Source organism: Eumetopias jubatus, unplaced genomic scaffold, assembly GCF_037043125.1.
Source record: "Eumetopias jubatus isolate StellerSeaLion01/CBP00866 unplaced genomic scaffold, mEumJub1_p1.0 scaffold_11, whole genome shotgun sequence".
NCBI classification, from domain to species: domain Eukaryota; kingdom Metazoa; phylum Chordata; class Mammalia; order Carnivora; family Otariidae; genus Eumetopias; species Eumetopias jubatus.
The window spans coordinates 29,923,549-29,931,021 of NW_028274817.1; the positions used below are offsets into that span (position 1 = coordinate 29,923,549).

The 7,473-nt window shown below is 42.3% G+C and overlaps 1 pseudogene; it reads left to right on the forward strand.

Annotated features, from left to right (window-relative positions):
* The first annotated feature begins 1,179 nt into the window (after positions 1–1,179).
* LOC114196985 (histone deacetylase 2 pseudogene) lies at positions 1,180–4,509 on the forward strand (annotated as a pseudogene).
* The last annotated feature ends 2,964 nt before the right edge of the window (positions 4,510–7,473 follow it).

Consider the following 7,473-nt stretch of genomic DNA (forward strand, 5'->3'; position numbering starts at 1 on the left):
GTCAGATTATGGGACATCAAGCTGGTGTCACAGAGAGTTGCTTGGTGTGGGGAAAAACCTCCACACATTTGGGGACCAGGAGTGTCGGAAGGGAGGAGTCTTGTGTGAGGATAGCGTCTTTGTAAAAGTAAAGAAGAAACACAGGTGAGAAGAACTGGGTTTTTCCCAAAACACAAGGTAGACTAGACAGGTTTTTCCCTACATAGGAAGGACAAGTCTTCCTTTACAATTTGGAATTTCTCTTTTTTTAAAAAAAATCCTGTTTATAGTTTGTGCTTTCTGAATCTGATGATTTATGACTTTCCTAAATTCAGAAAATTTCTGTTAATATCTCTTTGAATATTAGTTACAGACAAGTGTAAAAACACCAGGGCTGTTGAAGCATTAACATCTGCTTACTGTTCTGGTATCAGCATCTTTTTTGTGTTTGACCTTTGGAGATTTCCTCCTCTTTCTTGATGGCTGAGTTATGTTACACATCGAAAAAATTAAAAATAAACCTACAGGGGTGCCTGGGTGGCTCAGTCGGTGAAGCATCTGCCTTTGGCTCAGGTCATGATCCTGGAGTCCTGGGATGGAGTCCTGCATCAGGCTCCCTGCTCGGTGGGGAGTCTGCTTTTCCCTCTGCCTGCCGCTCTGACTACCTGTGCTCTCTCTCTATCTCTCTGTCAAATAAATAAATAAAATCTTAAAAAAAATAAAACTACAGCATTTCTAGTTATTTTGTAGGAGGAGATTTTTTCTTTTAAAGATTTTATTTATTAGAGAGCAAGAGAGAGAGAAACAGCATGAGAGGGGAGAGGGTCAGAGGGAGAAGCAGGCTACCTGCTGAGCTGGGAGCCCAATGCGGGACTCAATCCCAGGACCCCGGGACCATGACCTGAGCCGAAGGCAGACCCTTAACCAACTGAGCCACCCAGGTGCCCTGAGGAGATCTTTTTTTTTTTTTTTTTTAGGAGATTTAGTCTTCCATATTTCTGAAAATGAAGTCCAAAGACCTTTCCATCCCTTCATTTGTCTCTGAGGCTGTATGTACGGCTTTATTGTCGGTAACATTTAAGAGTTAACTTTAAGAGACTATTCAGAGTTACAGGTGAAGGCTCACTGAGAACATTAGGCTGGAGACAACTGGTCCTCCTAGTCCCACAGAGATGAGCCCCGGGGTTGAGGGCTGGAGAGATGTGGTAAGGAGTCAGGTGGGCAGAATTTGCCTTCCTTTCGTTTTTTTTTTTAATATTTTCTTTAATTATTTATTTTAGAGAGAGAGCATACGCATGCAAGTAGGGGAAGGAGGAGCAGAGGGAGAGGGAGAGAGAGATTCCCAAACAGACTCCCCACTGAGCGTGGAGCCCAACACTGTGCTCCATCTCACAACGCTGAGATCATGACCCGAGCTGAAATTGAGAGTTGGATACTCAACTGACTAAGCCACCCAGGCGTCCCTTCCTTTTAGTTTTTTGATTGCCCTTGTTTCCTTTATGACCTTGGTTAGCTGTGTTAAGTGTCAGGCACATTTCTTAAAGGTTCCATTTGGTCTCAGTTGCATCACCTGTCCAATGAGGCTAATAGCTCCAATTTCGCAGGGCTGATACAGAAATAAGTGGAGTGACATGTAAAAATGCTTGGCCCAGCTCCTGGCACCAAAAAGTATTCAAGGAACGTCAGTAGCATCCCTTTCTTTTTCCTGTCTGCATTTGCCTGCCAGCACTTAGGCAAGATGGGACCAGGGCTGGGTGGAAGAGGTACTCTTAGCCCCAGGACAAAGAGGGGCTGGTAAAGGGGGGGGGGTGTCCTGTGATAGAACAGAGAGGAAATGGTGACTGCCACCCCAATGCGGCAGCCATCCATACATAATTTGGGGGACACAGAATCAAAGACCACCTACCCTTGCATCCTCTGAAGTAGTGTGGTAATTTTTCTTTTTATAAGCAATAGTTTTCAATCTCATACAATTTAGCTAATCCATGCTTCTTAGAAAGCCAGCATCAAAGGGGAAGAGGAGAGGATGGGAAAGAGTCTAGACCTAAATCACAACTAAGAGAAAAGAGGATATCATTCCTTTTACTTAGAATAAGTGGAGTGTAGATTTGATGACATAAAAATGCTTTCTGGAATTTTATTAATTGGAAAAATAGGTTTTCAGAGGAATAACTTGTCAGCTGCAAATTGCTGGCTTTTAGTTAAGATCAAAAGGCCTTACTCTATATAACAGGCAATTTAAATGAAAACAAAATATCCATCTATTTAACATGTTATATATTGCAGTATTAAGGTATAATACTAAGAATTAAAAGCAGAGTTTTAATCTCTTAATTTATGAGTTTCTGGGTGATAGAGTTAGATTTTATAATAATTTATATAGGCTTGCTTCATGGTTTAATTTTAACCATATATTACTGTTCCTAATTCAAATGTCAGAGGCTTAGATTAAGAACTTAAAGAGGATTGCCCCTCCCCCTCCCCAGTGTCGCGAGTTGGTGCCGCTGCCGCCCCCCCCCCCCCCCCCCCCCCCCCCCGCTCCGCGCTCTCGGCCCCTCGGCCGGGCGGTATGGAGTCCTCCCGGCATCCCTTCCTCTCCTCCCTCCGGCCAGCCGTTCCTTGCGGGACTGCCACCCCCACCTTCGCCCCAGCCCTTTTCTCTCCCCGCCGAGCCGCGGCGGCACCAGCAGCAGCTTCAGCAGCAGGAGGAGCCAGAGCCTGGAGGCAGCGGTGGCCGGGGAGCCCAGGGCGTATAGTCAAGGAGGCGGCAAGAAGAAATTCTGCTACTATTACGATGGTGATATTGGAAATTATTATTATGGCCAGGGTCATCCCATGAAACCTCATAGAATCCGCATGACCCATAACTTGCTGCTAAATTATGGCTTATATAGAAAAATGGAAATATATAGGCCCCATAAAGCCACTGCTGAAGAAATGACAAAATACCACAGTGATGAGTACATCAAATTTCTCCGTTCAATAAGACCAGATAACATGTCTGAGTATAGTAAGCAGATGCAGAGATTTAATGTTGGAGAGGATTGTCCAGTGTTTGATGGACTCTGAGTTTTGTCAGCTTTCAACTGGTGGCTCAGTTGCTGGGGCTGTGAAGTTAAACCGACAACAAACTGATATGGCTGTTAACTGGGCTGGAGGATTACATCATGCCAAGAAATCAGAAGCATCAGGATTCTGTTACATTAATGATATTGTACTTGCCATCCTTGAATTACTAAAGTATCATCAGAGAGTCCTATATATTGATATTGATATCCATCATGGTGATGGTGTTGAAGAAGCTTTTTATACGACAGATCGTGTAATGACTGTATCATTCCATAAATACGGGGAATACTTTCCTGGAACAGGAGACTTGAGGGATATTGGTGGAGGAAAAGGCAAATACTATGCCGTCAATTTTCCAATGAGAGATGGTATAGATGATGAGTCCTATGGGCAGATATTTAAGCCTATTATCTCAAAGGTGATGGAGATGTATCAACCTAGTGCTGTGGTGCTACAGTGTGGAGCAGACTTACTATCTGGTGATAGGCTTGGTTGCTTCAATCTGACAGTCAAAGGTCATGCTAAATGTGTAGAAGTTGTGAAAACTTTCAATTTACCATTACTGATGCTTGGGGGAGGTGAATACACAATTCGTAATGTTGCTCGATGTTGGACATAAGAGACTGCAGTTGCCCTTGATTGTGAGATTCCCAGTGAATTGCCATATAATGATTACTTTGAGTATTTTGGCCCGGACTTCAGACTGCATATTAGTCCTTCAAACATGACAAACCAGAACACTCCAGAATACATGGAAAAGATAAAACAGCGTTTATTTGAAAATTTACGCATGTTACCTCATGCACCTGGCATCCAGATGCAAGCTATTCCAGAAGATGCTGTTCATGAAGACAGCAGAGATGAAGATGGAGAAGATCCAGACAAGAGAATTTCTATTCGAGCATCGGACAAATGGATAGCTTGTGATGAAGAATTCTCAGACTCTGAGGATGAAGGAGAAGGAGGGACGTAGAAATGTGGCTGATCATAAGAAAGGAGCAAAGAAAGCTAGAATTGAGGAAGACAAGAAGGAAACAGAGGACAAAAAAGCAGATGTTAAGGAAGAAGATAAATCCAAGGACAGTAGTGGTGAAAAAACAGATACCAAGGGAGCCAAACCAGAACAGCTCAGCAACCCTTGAATTTGAATGTCTCACCAATTTCAGAAACCATAAAAGAGAAAATATTGGGAAGAAAATTTTTTTCTTTTTGAAGACTTCTGGCTTCATTTTATACTACTTTGGCATGGACTGTATTTATTTTCAAAATGGCTTTTTTTGTTTTTGTTTTTCTTGGCAAGTTTTATTGTGAGTTTTCTAATTATGAAGCAAAATTTCTTTTCTCCACCATGCTTTATGTGATAGTATTTAAAATTGATGTGAGTTATTATGTCAAAAACTGATCTATTAAAGAAGTAATTGGCCTTTCTGAGCTGATTTTTCCATCTTTTGTAATTATCTTTATTAAAAAATTGTACTTGGAAAAAAAAAGAACTTAAAGAGGATTTAAATTATGGGCTTCTGCTGTTTTTCACTTGCCCTATTTACCAATTGCAGTAAAGCGTGAATTATAGCCTTGCTATTCTCTGGAAACCATGACTAATACTAGAAATAATAATAATTGTTACCTCTCCTAAATCAAGAGACACAGCATAAAAGCAGTTTCTGATTTGGGATGTGGAGAGTAGATTTATTTTAGAGCGAGAGTGAAAGATCGGTGATTTGCATATGCTTCAGGGGAAAAGATGTAGGACTTGTTTTGTTTTAGTCAGGCAATTGTTATTCAAGAGGGACTTTGAGAGACTTTATGGAGAAGAGAGGTTATTTTGGAAACTGGGGGGTTGGAAGAAGGACCTGTATGTAATTCAGAGGTCAGGATGCAGCTCAGTTGGGGTGTGTGTGTGTGTGTGTTTATAGCTATATAGATTTTTTTTTTTTTGAGAGGGAGAGAAGGGGGGGGCAGAGGGAGAGGGAGAGACAGAATCTTAAGCAGGCTCCATGCCCAATGTGGAGCCTGATGCAGGGCTCGATCTCATGACCCTGAGATCATGATCTGAGCTGAAATCAAGAGTCAGACTGAGCCACCCAGGCGCCCAAGTTAGTATATATATTTTTAAGTACATCACTCAAAAAAAAAAGATCATTGTTTTAGAATCCCTATTTTCTTTCTTTTTTTTTTAAGATTTTATTTATTTGAGAGAGAGAGAGAGCATGCGCACACAAGCAGGGGTATTGGCAGGCAGAGGGAGAGGGAGAAGCAGGCTCCCTGCTGAGTAGGGAGCCTGATGTGGGACTCCATCCCAGGACTCTGGGATCGTGACCCGAGCCAAAGGCAGATGCTTAACTGACTGAGCCACCCAGGTGCCCTAGAATCCCTATTTTCTAATATGACTATTTAACTATAAAACAATAATCTAAAATATCAGTATTAGGTATATTAACATATTTAGTTAGAATTGTGTTCTATTGAATATAGTGTAGAGGGAGGACTGTTATTCTTAGCTGTGTAAGGATTTTCTTTTTTTTTTTTTAAAGATTTTATTTGAGAGAGAGCAAGCACATGAGCTGAGGGGAGGGGCAGAGGGAGAGGGAGAAGCAGACTTCCCGCTGAGCAGGGAGCCCAACGTGGGGCTCGATCCCAGGACCCTGGGACCATGACCTGAGCTGAAGACAGATGCCTAACCGACTGAGCCACCCAGGTGCCCCGGATTTTCAATAATTTATATGCAAAAGAGAGTTGCGTCTTAAGAGCACTGAACTGAAGTGCTCCTGGTAAATGTATATCCAGGCCTTTCCTGGCATACCCCTCAGTCAAGCTTCAGGAAAACAGTTTTTCCCATTTCTCTTTATAGCCCTTCTCAAAAAATGTGCTGTGGGTCACTTATCCTAAAGACATCAGAGCTACAATACTGGAGTGGAGGTGCTGGAGTTCAGCTGTAATCTAATTAAAAGCCCTTTACAGATACATTGACAGAGTCCAACTGAAGTAGATGGGTTTCTCTCATTTGTCATTGATTGATTTAGAGAAACTCCGAAATCAAGAAATTCATTTAGTAAATACAAACAGCAACTTCATTTGTATGTGTGTGTATTTTTTGCAACGTCATTAAGAAAAAAAAAAAAGTTGCTGCTGTTATATCTATTCCCCCATCCGTCATCAACAAAAGTGCCCAATTCGGAGAGGCGTGGCTGGCTCAGTCGGTAGAGCATGCGACTCTTGGTCTCAGGGTTGTGAGTTCAAGCCCCATGTTGGGTGTAGAGATTACTTAAAAATGAGATCTTAAAAAAAAAGAGAGAGAGAGAGAAAGAAAGAAAGGCCCCATTCTTTTCCTAGAGTAGTGGTTGAGTTCAGGCTCTGAAATTAGTGTGGCTTCATATGAGACTCTACCACTTACTATGTGATCTTCATTAAATTGTTTAGCCCCTCTGTGCCTCGGTTTCTTCTATAAAATGGGGATAACAGTGCTTTCTATTTTATAGGGTTGTTATCAGCCCTAAATGTGAAAATACACGTAAAACACTTCCCACAGTATCTGGGATATAGTATATAGTGAATGCTCAGTAAAAGTTAGCTATCATTATTCTATCCCGGAATGATAAATGACAGCAAAGAGTAACTTTGATCGGCATTTTGCCAGTCTCAACAGCCACTGTTTTGGTACATTAATATGGCTCAGTGAGCAATACAACCATTTTAACCATTAGGTTGGGAATAGTAGAGTCACAGTTTAGTTTACTAATCATTTTTGGGACATTAAGCAGCTGCCAGTCAACTGCATATTTAAACAGACCTATTTTATTTTATTTTTTTATTTTTATTTAATTTATTTTTTTAAAGATTTTATTTACTTGTCAGAGAGAGAGAGCACAAGTAGGGGGAGCGGCAGGCAGAGGGAGAAGCAAGCTTCCCGCTGAGCAGGGAGCCCCATGCGGGACTGGATCCCAGGACCCTGGGATCATGACCCCAACAGGAGGTGGCTGCCTAACGGACTGAGCCACCCAGGCGTCCCTAAACAGACCTATTTTATACATTGTTATCATCCATCAAAGCAAATAATGTTTAAAAAAATATTTTATTTCAGACAAAGAGCAAGAGAGAGAGCACAGAGGGAGAAGATGACTCCCTGCTAAGCAGGGAGCCCGACTTGGGGCTGGATCCCAGAACCCTGGGATCACGACCTGAGCCAAAGGCAGAGGCTTAACCGACTGAGCCACCCAGGTGCCCTGCAAATAATTTTTCTTAAGATTTTATTTATTTATTTGAGAGAGAGTTTGCACACTTATGCGCGTGCTTGCGCACAAGGGCGGGGAGGGGCAGAGGGAGAGGCAGACTCCCTGCTGAGCAGGGAGCCCATTGACTTGATCCCAGGACCCTGAGACTACAACCAGAGCCGAAGGCAGACACCTAACCGACTGAGCCACCCAG